Here is a 14349-nt window from a genome sequence, read left to right as displayed (position 1 = left end):
CTTCAACCTTTTCTTTTACTACTTAATTGAATTTAGAAAATTATGATTTCTTTCTTTTAAATATTTTACATATTTTTACATGTAAAATTGATTTTTTTTTTTTTTTTTTGGCCCGGAGAAGATTTGGATAAGTTCCTTTAGTCTGTGATTTGCTATCTATTCCACAATTTCAAAACACTATAATGTTTTGGCTAAGCTGGAAAATAAAAGTATGTTCTCATACTTTGGAGCCAAAGCACAACTGCTCAAGTTTCTTGACTATGTAGATATACCTTGGCTCCAAAAAGTTCTTGATTTTTGTGGTTAGCCTGAAGAAAATGGAAAACTATTTCAAAAAAAGCAAAGCTTGAGTATGAAATCCCGAAATTACTTCTTACTATTAAACATTGGATAACATATAGTATGTTATACATTTATTACTATGAAATAAAATTAATATTTTATGTCAACGAGAAACAAACTTTTTAAAGTACTATTAACTTCAAAAAAATGTGTTTCGCTGTACCAGATCTTTAGCTGCAGCATGTGAGCTCTTAGTGGCAGCTTGGGGGATCTAGTTCCCTAACCAGGGATTGAACCTGGGCCCTCTGCACTGGGAGCATAAAGTCTTAGCCACTGAGCCACCAGGGAAGCCCCTAAAAACTTAAACGTGACAAAGTTTTCTCTTCTCTTTGACCTCCTCTCTCCCCGCTACTGTGCACTGTGTATCTATATTAGGTATTGACCAAACCTCCCCATCAGCAGAAATACCTGCTCAACATAAAAAGCAACATTCTCCTAGTATCAGCAAGTATGTGCCTGCGTACTCAGCTGCTCCGTCATATCCAATTCTTTGTGACCCCGTGACCATAGCCTGCCAAACTCCTCTGTCCATAGGATTTTCCAGGCCAGTTATTAATAAGTCATGTGTGACTTTTTGCGACCCCATGGACTGCACAGTCCACAGAATTCTCCAAGCCAGAATACTAGAATGGGTAGCTGTTCCCTTCTCCACTATTAGTAAGACAACTCCTTAAAAGATAACATTTCTTCTTGATCTTGTAAGGGACCCCAATGACCCACTACTCACTAGACTGTATAAACTGTCAATAATACATCACGTAATGTACAGCTCTCTGTCTCAAAACCTTAAACAACTGTTCTTTGGCCCCAAACTTGTTTTTAGGTTCTGAGAAACAGTTCTTAGACCTTTCTGAGTGGCTGTCCCCAGGTTACAATCCCCAGTTTGGCTCAAATAATACTTTCCATTTCATGAACTTATTTACAAAACAGAGACTCACAGACATAGAAACAAATTTAAGGTTATCAAAGAGGGAAGGTGAGGGGAGGGATAAATTAGGAATTTTGGAATAACATATATACAGTGTTACATATAATACGCTGATATACAGTATTATACATAAAATAGATAACCAACAAGGACCTACTGTAAATCACAGGGAAATATACTCAATATTTTATAATAACTTTTATGGAAAAAGAATCTGAAATATATATATGTATATCTGAATCACTTTGCTGTATTCCTGAAACTAAGACAACATTGTAAAATCAACTATACTTCAATAAAATAAGTAAATAAGCAAGATAGTAAATCCTAAGAGTTCTTATCACAGGAGAAAATTTTTTTCCTTTATTCTTTTCTTCTTTTTTAAAAAAATATTTATTTGGCTGTGCCCAGTCTTAGTTGTGACATGTTGGAGCTAGTTCCCTGACTAGAAATCAAACCCGGGCCCCCAGCATTGGGAGCTCAGAATCTTAGTCACTGAACTACCAGGAAAGTCCCTATTCTCTTCTTTTTCAATTATAATCTATATGAGAAGACAGATGTTAGCTGAACCTATTGTGATGATCATTTCACAATATATGTAAATCAAACCATTGTGCTGTATGCCTTAAAGTTATACAGTGATGTAAGTTGATTATTTCTTAGTAACACTGGAAAAGCTTACACTCCTAAAAATTTTTTTCTGTTTCTTGGATCGATTGATTTTGTTGTTGACATTACCCCATAGACTTCATAATAGGAATCTCAAGAATAAGACCTTAGTCCATAATAATTTTTCTTCTTCTTTTTTTCTTTTTTCTTTTTGACTCTCCCACTTTGAATAAGCACTAACTCACTATGAACAAACCGGTCATTTTCCCCAGAAATAAAATTTAGGTCTACTTCACAGAGTTTCTGAAAGTGTCACTGGTAAAGCCCACTGGTATAGGGGTGGGGGATAGCATAAGGGCTAACCTCTTCTGTGCTTAGTTTGGTTTCACTTACCTACATGAGGCACCTGCAGTAACCTTGCGCCTAACACATGGGATCAGCATTCTCAGTGCAGAACTGAAGCACCTGGCACGTGCCTTGGCGGGCCGTGTGCAGAGGTGATGCACCTGACACCTCAGTCACCATGGCAACAGGGAGCGGTGTGCAGAGATGCTGCACCTGGCGCTACAATCTGGATCCCTGAGCAACACACCTGCGTCTGCCCTGCCCACAAGACCTTCATCCCTCCCCTCACAGATGAGATCCCCATAAAGCAGCCCACCCATGGCCAGTCCAGAGAGTGTGTGTGCCCTGGAACTATGACTGGCACCTCTCCGTTTTGTTTTGTTAAATTAAAAAGACTAAAGCTTTCCTTTGCCTCTGAACACTATTTGATCTTTTTCTACTGAACCGAACGACAGCGTGCGGCAGGGCCGCAGCTGGGGCCTGACTCTGGAGGGTCAGTAACAGGAGGAAAGAAAACAATTTTCTCTCAGTTTGGTGAAGATCATTCTCAAACTCAGTGTTACTGGGCATTGATCTGTTTCTTAAGCTATAAGATGGGAACTTCAAGTTTATGTTTGGTTTGTGAATGAATCATGCCAGCTCAGCTAATGGTCAAACTATCCTGCTAAAGGTTATATCCTACCTGTAGGGGAGGAAAAAGTTTTCCTTCACCTCCTTAGGTTCCCTCACAGGGTCAGAAAATTAAGCTGGCAGACTAACGGGAGAAAAGCATATACATTTTACTGAATTTTTATATATATGTGGGAGACTTCATAAAACAATGAAGACCCAAAAAAGTGACCAGAAGAGGAGGCTTTTATAAATTTCAGACAAGCGTTGTCCAACCTTTTTGGCACCAGGGACCAAATTCATGGGAAACAATTTTTCAATGGACTGGGGGTGGGGGTGGGGATGGTTTGGGGATGATTCAAGCACATTACATTTATTGTGCATTTTATTTCTGTTATTATTACATCAGCTCCGCCTCAGATCATCAGGCATTAGGTCCTGAAGGCTGGGGACTCCTGTTAAAGAAGCAATGAATAATTGACAAGGCAGAGGGATTTGGGATTGGGGTGGTAAATGGTGAAGAAATAACTAGCAAGGGTTAGTTTAACAAGGTTTGTTTTGTACAGATTTCTAGGCCCCAGATTCTTGGCTCTAGTGTGATAAGAAAGCCTTCTTTCCTCCTGGCACAGAGAGGGTACCTTTCACATGGGAGATTTATCTCCTGATTTCACAGAAGAAAAACAAGGGGGTAAGGTCAGAGTGACCTTCTCGCTTCTGCCCTTTTTTCATATTCAACATAGCAAGGTGACAAATTTTGGAGTAGCATATCCTGAGCCCCATTATAACCAACAAATAAATGTATCTTTGTTAATAAATACCTCTTCCAGGGGAACATCTCTCTCTCAGTCTCTTTCTCTCTAATACATATAGTTTTAAAAATAATATTGAGATCCTGCCATCTAACAAAATAAATATTCCATATTTTATCAGAAAGCTGGGGTACTTATGATATTCATAAAGCTGCCAGTCTGTGTAATTCATCAAAGAGATGAGCAAACCCACATATGAAATTTTAACCTTGATTCCTTTCAGAGTTTAGAACAAGCCAGCTTGTTTTATTAAACATATGTGTCTCATATTTAAGTATTTCACATGCATAAATTCTATTTTCTGATTACATGAAGACACATTTAGTTCACACTCCAACATAAAATAGATAGGGATGCCAGGCAAGCATTTTTAGACATGGTGTCATTTCACTGAGAGATACATTCTTTGCTGATAAATGGCTTTGAAAGCATCTGTGTGGCCCTCCCCTTCCTCATCTCCCCCACCTCACAGAGGGTGTCAGGGCACCTTTATAACCTGCCTGAAGAGAATTATAATCTGCAGTGTGACTTTGCCAGCCATTAATCTTCCTCCCGTTTTAGAGTCTGAAAGGAGAAATCCCTAGAACATGTTTTCCCCTGGCCTCCGAATCATCCTGTTATCTTCTTTGGTCACAGATAAAAGAGCAGTCTTGTGCTCATGCAGCGGGTCTCTGGGGGCAGAGCCAGCCACACAGCTCGATTCCTGCGATTTTTCCACGAAGGATTCATGCTTGTCACCAACCAGCAGAAAATCAACCCTATCAACGTCAGTTAAGGTGTCACTATAAGCAGAAGATGTTTTCATGGCCTGGACACAGCTCTGAAAATAAGGAAATGACACATGCCATTGAAATCTTAAATACATTATCCTTCAGGGTGTGGAGGAAAGATTTCTTTTAAAAGCTTTCATAAAATAACATTTTTCTGCCAGCAGCAGCATTTTATCACCAGTTGCAATAACCTGCTCCTTAAATGCGTGTCTTCCCTTGGAAGTCATGAATAAGCCAATTCTGATTCCTGGGTACATAAATTGTCCAGGATGTCTCTTCCAAGTGCCAGATTGTATGTCTATCTTCTGCCCACAGAAGAGCCCTGAGCTTATCTCACAGCCTTGCATTATTCACTGGAACGCTCCAGCGAGGCAGGGTAAAGAGCACCACTCTCAATCAACGCAGTGTGTAAATCGCGCCACTTAAAAGCATCTTCAACGTCTGTCACTAAGGCCCATGATCAAAATGACTGGAAGGTTCACTGATATGTCCACACTTAATTCTTTTTTCACCAAGCACCATGAATTAAAACTCAGAAGCAACGTTACCTCATGGGTCACTGGTCACTAATTGTTCCATTTAACATTCATCAAGCACTTCCTGCAACTCCCTTTGTTCCAGGCAGCAGGCCAGAGGAGCTTGGGGGCATACACGTGCTCCCTGGCATGGCCCAGTGCTCCCAAATCCCTCAGAAACAGACCCAGGAATTGGTTAGCAGTCTATCAGTACAGGAGGGAGAAAAGATCTCTCTCTGGGTATCCTAGTGGTGCTTACAGAAAAATCATTCCGGGGGCGTCCCTGGTGGCTCAGATGGTCAATAACCTGCCGGCAACACAGGAGACATAGGTTCTATCCCTGGCATGGGAAGATTCCCTGGAGAAGGAAATGGTTGCCCACTCCAGTGGAGAATCCCATGGACAGAGGAGCCTGGTGGGGGCTGTGGTCCACGGGGTCGCAAACAGATGGACATGACTGATGGACTAAGCACCCAGACACAATTCATGTGGATAGATATGTTTGTAAAATATTGTTTAAAAAATGAACTACAAGAAAAATTAAATTTAAAAAATCCACCAAATATGCCATGTGATTTATTATTGTGTATTATTACAGTTACTATGTTATTTTGTATTATTATAAAATTATTATTACTCTGTCAAACTGCTAAAAAGTTCCTAAATGCTTACTTTCAATTTCTGTATTTAGCTCATCACAGACTGATAAGACATAGGTCACCTAGCACAGGTCTGTTTTTTGTTGTTGTTCAGTCACTAAGTCGTGTTGGACTCTGTGACCCCACGGACTGCAGCCCGTCAGGTCTTCAGTCTTCCACTGTCTCCTGGAGTTTGCTCAGATTTATGTCCATTGAGTCGGTGATGCTATCTAACTATCTCATCCTCTGTTGCCCCCTTCTCCTTTTGCCTTCAATCTTTTTCCCGTATCACCACTCGTCTGTAAATCAGGCTTAAAATAGCACTGAGCTAAGTCATAACCTTTGTGCTTGAAATACCTTATGTGTTTTAAATGTGTGCCTTTATGAATTATAATCAAACTGAGATGTAAACATTTTCAGAGAAACCTCAGGAAAGGAGAGATCCCTCTTCAATGTGGTGGAAAATATCCTCCAACGGGGAACTTATCTTTATCTTTCGAGGAACGGAATATTATCAGGGAATAAACATTGACTTTATGAAAGTGAAGTCACTCAGTCGTGTCCGACTCTTCGTGACCCCGTGGACTGCAGCCCACCAGGCTCCTCCGTCCATGGGAGTCTCCAGGCAAGAGTACTGGAGTGGGGTGCCATTTCCTTCTCCAGGGGATCTTCCTGATCCAGGGATCGAACCCAGGTCTCCCACATTGCAGGCAGATGCTTTAACCTCTGAGCCACCAGGAAAGCCGGGTCCACATAAATCAGGACTTGAATCCCAAATCTGTCTTTTACTAGCTGAGTGACCTTTGGCAAGTTAATTAACCACTCTAAGCTTCGTCCCTATCTGTAAAATGTGGTGGACAAATGACTCTCTCAAGATTGTTACAAAGGTTAAACGTCCAGGTTGGATGCATGAGACAGGGTGCTCAGGGCTGGTGCACTGGGATGACCCAGAGGGATGGGATGGGGAGGGAGGTGGGAGGGAGGGTCAGGATGGGGAACGCATGTACACCCATGGCTAATTCATGTCAATGTATAGCAAAAACCACCACAATATTGTAAAGTAATTAGCCTCCAATTAAATTACAAAAAAGAAAAAGAAAGAAAAACATAACAATGGATAAAATGCATCTGAAATGAAGCAGATGTACAATAACATAGCCCACTAAACTGGGAGCTTCTCTGAAGCAGGTTGGAGGAAAAAGCACATCTCTTGGAATGTTTCCCAGCTCCTAGCTCAGTAGCCAGCAATAAATGCTACTGGGTGTAAATAGAAAGGGAAAGGGAACGGAAGGGAATGCAAAAGAAGGAAGGGAAGAAAAAAGAAAGCAAAGGAGGAAGAGATTGCTGGCCATGGTAAATCAAGGATTTCCTCCCTTTAATGAGTTTCAGAAAGTGCTTCATTATAACTTGCAGAAATCGGAATGGATGAAACGGAAATTCCTTGGTGAGCTGCCAATGAGGGTTCAAAGTAGGGTCACTATCTTTCATCTGGCATTAGACATCCACTCGGGTTAATCCACATGCAGTCATGGAACAATCCATCAATCAGTGGTATTTATTGAACAAGTTATCCAGCCCTTGTACCCCAGCAGGGTATCCCTGCTAGGCATATAGAGCATGAGGTTGGGTGACCTTGGGACACACCTATTTAGTTGGGAAGGGGGGGACACAATTTCATAATTCAATATCACCTTGAAAATTAGAAATTGGCCATAGCTCCAAAAAGAAACATACTTAGCAGTTTTTGATGAACAATTAAAGTGTGTCAGTGGTTTCTAACATGTAAGTGAAGTTGGGTATCATTATTTAGAAGGTCGATCTAGTGGAGTCTAGTTTGCTTCACAGACAAAAGTGGAAGTGTAAGCTGAGTGGGGTTATTTATAACCTGCCGCAGCTTCAGAACTGCTGATGGAAGCTTCGGAGTACGAGTCCTTTTCACAGATGACGTCAATTATTTTGGTGTGTGTTCTTTTCTAAGAGGTTGTTAACTGGCTTCAGCTGTGTAGGAAATGATCTTGGTCTTTGGCCTTTTGTGATTACGGTAATAAAACCTGTAATTGGGTATTAGTGTTCAATGATTCATTTTAAGACTACAGCCTTTGCTTCCCCTCTCTTTCGTAGGGAAGAGCTGTCGCTGGAGAAACTACATTTTGTTCTTCCCGAGAAAGAATCACCATTTTCAGTATTGCCTAGAAATCTATAACACAATGTTCTTTTTCTTGGACTTACAAGACAAGCTTTTCTGTGATTGTTTTAAGTACTTGGCCTGGTACTTCTGGTAAGAGGAAGATTTTAGTTTTTACTGAGGCTAAAATAAAATATTCACCCATCAGCAATACTGCAAAGCTCAATGCTGTGAGAATACTCACTGTGGCAATTACTTCTCTGGATAGAATGGATAATGACTGCTTTTTTCTGAAATGAGTCTCTTTTATTTCTAGGGATGTTAAAGGAACATGTGTAGGCTTACCAGGGCACTAAGGAATCAGTCTCCATTCCTACAAGGAATTCTCATTTTCATTATGTGGAATTTGCCAAGTTCTTTAGTTTCCTTTATTTAAAAAAGAAAACAATTCTTTAATTGTATAAGTCCTTCCAAACTAAACCCCAAAAGATAAGTTCGAAAAGTGGATGAACAAGAAGGTCTTTAATAAAGTCTCTTCCCTTTCAAAGCATTAAACATTTGTGATTATCAGGAGTCTATGTGTATAATTAGTAATGTACAGTGTAATATCTCATCTTGAATATCAGCACAGTTCTTCATATTATGACAAGATAGCAGGCAGATCCTGACATTGGAAGAATCAGGCCACCCAGGGGAAAATGAATGAAATATATTTTACAGTCCTTTGATTTCCTCCTAACTCAATGGAGCTTTTATTCCTGGTTTAAATTTATAAGATTTATGATCATTCTACTTGCAATAAAAATATTCTCATTTTTCAAGCAGGGATAGTCTAATTAATAGTTGAGGAAGAAATGACTATAACACAGTGGAATGTAAAACTTTAAGAGCTTTCAAAAAATTATCAGTATAAACAACTGGTTATTTAGGGTCGGCGATGGATCTTCTTTTGTTCTGGCAAGACAAGAGAGAAAAATTATTTCTATATTTTACATCCTCTGTCAGTGATAAAGACAAAGATTTGGACTGATCCTGGCATGTGAATACACCAGTCATGGCAAAAGTCATTTATGAAAAGCTTGGAACAGAATTTGGCTCCACACTGAAACTGTAATGAACCCCAGCTGAGTCCCCTAAATTGCCTAGGAAGCAGTGTCCTATGTTTAACATCATCTCCCAATTCTTTAGTGATATCTAGAGACACCCAGATCACACCTTCTGGATGTGTCTCCAGTGACCGTCTCCTGGCCTTTGATACTGATTTAAGCTTTCAAAACTGAGACCCAGTTGAGATGGTTTCACATTTTTTTATCAGAAGACCCAAACTATTTCTCTCTTTCTCTTTATTGTACTCTACCTCTCTGAGCCTGGCTGTTTCATTGCTCCAACAAGCTGAAATACCATGGGGGTATATTTCCGTACCTGTTGTTCCTTTATAACCTCTGCATACAGGGTCCTGGCAGAATGGTGAGGCTGCAGGCTTTAGCGCTTCTCTCCAAAGCTGACGGCCTCACATCTGTTACTATCCTATCACGGCCCCTCACCCCCTCTCAAACTTTTCTTTGGATTATCACTTATACTAAGGTTCAAATAACTGATCACGACCTACAGTAATAGTTCTCATACCAGAGTGCACATCAGAATCACATGGGGAGTAAAGTTTCAGATGGTTTGGTTCTATTCCAGTCTTAGTGAATCAGCATCGTTAGGAATGCGAACCAGGAGTTTTTATTTTGTAAAAGCCCATAAACATTCTTGATTAAGAAATATTGGTCTTCCATTGTATCTGCCCTTTAATTGGTTCAAACTGGCAACTAAAATCACTATGATCAACCGAAGAATTTTAAGCAGCTGTGGAAGTGAACTGCAAAAAGCCAAGAATTCCCAGGACAAAACGGGTGGAGGACTTTAGCTCTAAATTCTTTGCCTGTAACAACTGCATCTTTTTTTTAACAATAAAAATTTTAATAAACTTTTTTATGACCAAGAACTGCATATTCTTTATAGGAAACATGAAGAATATACAAAGGGGAGAAAACTATGTTCATAAGACATAAACTCAACATTTGTCTTGCATCTTTCTATTCTTTAGGCAACTATTTGTATTTTTTTAATTTTTGCTTTTTATAAAATTGGCCTTATCTTTTTCATACTGTTTCCTGCCAGAAAACAGTCTATTTGATGAATGTACGATCTATACATAATATTCTCTTTCTCTCTCTCTCTTTCACACACACAGAAACACACACACTTACACACAGTGCCTAACATATAGCACCTCTATTATTTTATTTACTCAATAAATATGTGCAGACTAAATGTATTCATAGGACCGATTTTGGATTCCTTTCTAGGCTTTCACAGAAAGATAGTGACAAATTATAATAATTTCTATTTCTTGCCTTCTCAATCAACTTCAAAAGATAATTTTTAGGATGATTGTGTGAAAAATACATAATAGAATTATTAAATACAATTCAAATAGCTCTTTGCTCTTTCAAAATAACTCAACAGCAACATTTAAATTTGAAAAGAATCTGTCTCCTTAGAAAGTTGAGTGCAGAAGAATTGATGCTTTTGAACTGTGGTGTTGGAGAAGACTCTGGAGAGTCCCTTGGACTGCAAGGAGATCCAACCAGTCCATCCTAAAGGAGATCAGTCCTGGGTGTTCACTGTAAGGACTGATGCTGAAGCTGAAACTCCAATACTTTGGCCACCTGATGCGAGGAGCTGACTCATTTGAAAAGACCCTGATGCTGGGAAAGATTGAGGGCAGGAGGAGAAGGGGACGACAGAGGGTGAAATGGTTGGATGGCATCACCAACTCAATGGACATGAGTTTGGGTGGACTCCGGGAGTTGGTGATGGACAGAGAGGCCTGGTGTGCTGCAGTCCATGGGGTCACTAAGAGCTGGACATGACTGAGCGACTGAACTAACCTGTCACCTAAGAAACAAGGCTTCTTCTCCTAACTTAGTTTCTTCCAGAAAGTGTCACTTGGAATGCCTTTCAGCAGCTGCAACAGTCACAGTTGGGTTTGGCTGCATACATCAATGATGGCAAATAATAGCAGTTTAAACAAGAAAAAGTAAAGGGACAGACAGTTCAGTGCTGGCACGGTGATTCCATGGTCAGCTGAGACTAAGCTCCTTCTTTCCTTCTGCTCTACCGTCTTCATGAACCCTGCCATCTTTAACGTCTTCTCACAGTCAAACTCCACTGCTGTTGGAGTACAACTTACATGTGTATTCCAGGCAAGTAAAGAGAGCGCTCAAACTGCTGCACAGTTGCACTCATCTCACACACTAGTAAAGTAAGGCTTAAAATTCTCCAAGCCAGACTTCAGCAATACGTGAACTGTGAACTTCCAGATGTTCAAGCTGGTTTTAGAAAAGGCAGAGGAACCAGAGATCAAATTGCCAGCATCCACTGGATCACTGAAAAAGCAAGAGAGTTCCAGAAAAACACCTATTTCTGCTTTATTGACTATGCCAAAACCTTTGACTGTGTGGATCATAACAAACTGTGGAAAATTCTGAAAGAGATGGGAATACCAGACCACCTGATCTGCCTCTTGAGAAACCTGTATGCAGGTCAGGAAGCAACAGTTAGAACTGGACATGGAACAACAGACTGGTTCCAAATTGGAAAAGGAGTACGTCAAGGCTGTACATTGTCACCCTGCTTATTTAACTTATATGCAGAGTACATCATGAGAAATGCTGGGCTGGAAGAAGCACAAGCTGGAATTAAGATTGCCAGGAGAAATATCAATAACCTCAGATATGCAGATGAGGAAGAACTAAAGAGCCTCTTGATGAAAGTGAAAGAGGAGAGTGAAAAAGTTGGCTTAAAGCTCAACATTCAAAAAACTAAGATCATGGCATCCAGTCCCATCACTTCATGGCAAATAGATGGGGAAACAGTGGAAACAGTGGCTGACTTTATTTTTCTGGCCTCAAAATCACTGCAGATGGTGACTGCAGCCATGAAATTAAAAGACGCTTACTCCTTGAAAGAAAAGTTATGACCAACCTAGACAGCATATTGAAAAGCAGAGACATTACTTTGTCAACAAAAGTCCATCTAGTCAAGGCTATGGTTTTTCCAGTGGTCATGTGTGGATGTCAGAGTTGGACTATAAAGAAAGCTGAGCGCCAAAAAGTTGATGTTTTTGAACTGTGGTGTTGGAGAAGACTCTTGAGAGTCCCTTGGACTACAAGGAGATCCAACCAGTCAATCCTAAAGGAAAGCTGTCCTGAATATTCATTGGAAGGACTGATGCTGAAGCTGAAACTACAATATTTTGGCCACCTGATGCGAGAAGCTGACTCATTTGAAAAGACCCTGATGCTGGGAGGGATTGGGGGCAGGAGGAGAAGGGGAAGACAGAGGATGAGATGGTTGGATGGCATCACCGACTCAATGGACATGGGTTTGGGTGGACTCCAGGAGTTGGTGATGGACAGGGAGGCCTGGCATACTGCATATCATGGGGTCACAAAGAGTCGAACACGACTGAGTGACTGAACTGAAAGAGAGTGAAGAGTGGGAGAAAAAAAAGAGAGCATCTTGGCCAAGTTAGTGGTCTTTAGGGAGCAATCTCAGAAGACAAACCCATCAATTTCTGTTGACTTCTCAGTGAAGTCCTAGCCTCCAGAGAAATGGGAAATGTGTGAAATTGTTACTGAGAATATAATCAGGATTCTATTCACATGAAACAAAAATGGACAACAGATACCATACAGGCAGTTAGCAGTCTCCTTTTATGCCATTTATTGGTTATGTTTTTGGCTACAAATAACAAAATATCCAATAGTAAGTGGCTTAACAGCCTGGTGTGGTGCAGTCCATGGGGTTGTAAAGGGTCGGACACCACTGAGTGACTGAACTGAAGTGGCTTAAACAGTAAATTTTGTCTTGAAAACTAAGTCAAGCTGGTTGAGCTCATGGATGTTGTCAAAGCCCAAACACCTTCCATCATTCTGCTATGCCATTCATAATATATCAACAGTATCTTTCTTTAGGGCTTCCCAGGTGGCAAGGTGGTAAAAGAATTTGCCTGCAGATGCAGGGGACACAAGAAACATGGATTCAATCCCTGGGTCGGGAAGATCCCTTGGAGTAGGAAATGGTAACCCACTACGGTATTCTTGCCAGAAAATTCCATGGACAGAGGAGCCTGGTGGGCTACAGTCCATGGGGTCACAAAAGAGTCGTGACTGAGTGGACATCTTTTTTTCTCTTCGAAAGATGGCTGCACCATGACTTCACATTACAACATCCAAACATTGGAAAGGGTAAATTCTCATTTGTGTCCCTTCAGGGTAGAAAGCACCTAGATGACTCATGGGATGTCACATGTCCATGCTTAAACCAATCATTAGCAAGAGTGATGGAATTACAAGTGGTTTAAAGTGATTCCCTTCTGGGGCTGAGAGTTTGGGAAGGTGATTCTACAAGATCGGGGTTCTCCTACTAAGGAAGAAAGGAGGTAGTCAGGCAGTGGGAAAATGGCTGTTGGATAGATAAAGGTTTGCATCTGCCATCCTTTTTCTGTTTTATGAAACACAGTGATTTACAACTGCTTTCCTGGGTAGTGAAAACTTAGGAAATTCCGTGATATCTGACTCATTACTTAAATAACATTTTCTTTCTAAAGGGCAAAAGACAAGCCTGGGATTGGACAATGAATCATTAAGCATTAACACAGAGACTCATTTCTATTTGTTGTTGTTCATTTGCTAAGTCACATCTGACTCTTTGTGATCCCATGGACTGCCGCATGCCAGGCTCCTCTGTCCTCCACTGTCTTCAGGTGTTTGTGCAAATTCAGGTCTTCAAGTTGGTGATGCTATGTAACCATCTCATTCTATATCTATAGTTGTAGAAAATAAAAGGATTGTATCAGTATTCTTTAAGTGTTAGACATTTAGCATTACAATGGTGTTGAGGGAAAGGACCAAAAATCCCAATTATTCTAAAATTCAAATAATCATAAAATAATGTGCATTTCTTCCACATAGATGAAGATATATTTTCATTGGATGTTCCATTTAAACTGCTAAGGACATGAACAGGTCAAGGTAAAATTACCCTTTAAATTCCCCCCAATCATAACATTTTTGTTCTCTGTTGTAAGCATCACTCCTCTCACCTCAAATTAAGCAACTCAGCCTCCTGTGTTGAAGGTTTTAATTTCCCTAGCTTCACGAAGAACTGTTTGACCTGAATTCTCAAAATCTAAGCTGATAAGGGTTTCAGACTTAGGTTATCCTGGACTGGGGAAAGAGAGGTATCTGCAGGTTGAGGGAGAGACAAGTGAACCTACCTTGAGAGTGAAATTCCATCAGACTGAGTAGGGTGGTGGGACAGGGTTGCAACTTCTACAAGGTGTGGGATCCACTCTCACCCAGCACTCTGGGGGTGACTTAGCACCTGATGGATGCCCCTATGGACACTGGATCTCTAGCACTCTAGCCTGAAGAACTGCCTCCAGCCAATGGATTTCTGTGGCAGCAGTCTTGGATCCCACCCAGAACACTTGTTACTTGTTAGCAGAGCATGTAGTTAAAGAAGCCTCAAGAAAGATGGCAATTAAAAAAAGAAAGATGGCAATTATCATAAAATCAGGGCCCTTCTTGTTTTCCCAGAGTCAA

Source organism: Odocoileus virginianus, chromosome 7 (genome assembly GCF_023699985.2).
Source record: "Odocoileus virginianus isolate 20LAN1187 ecotype Illinois chromosome 7, Ovbor_1.2, whole genome shotgun sequence".
Lineage (NCBI taxonomy): Eukaryota > Metazoa > Chordata > Mammalia > Artiodactyla > Cervidae > Odocoileus > Odocoileus virginianus.
Note: the sequence above shows the minus strand (reverse complement) of the source record.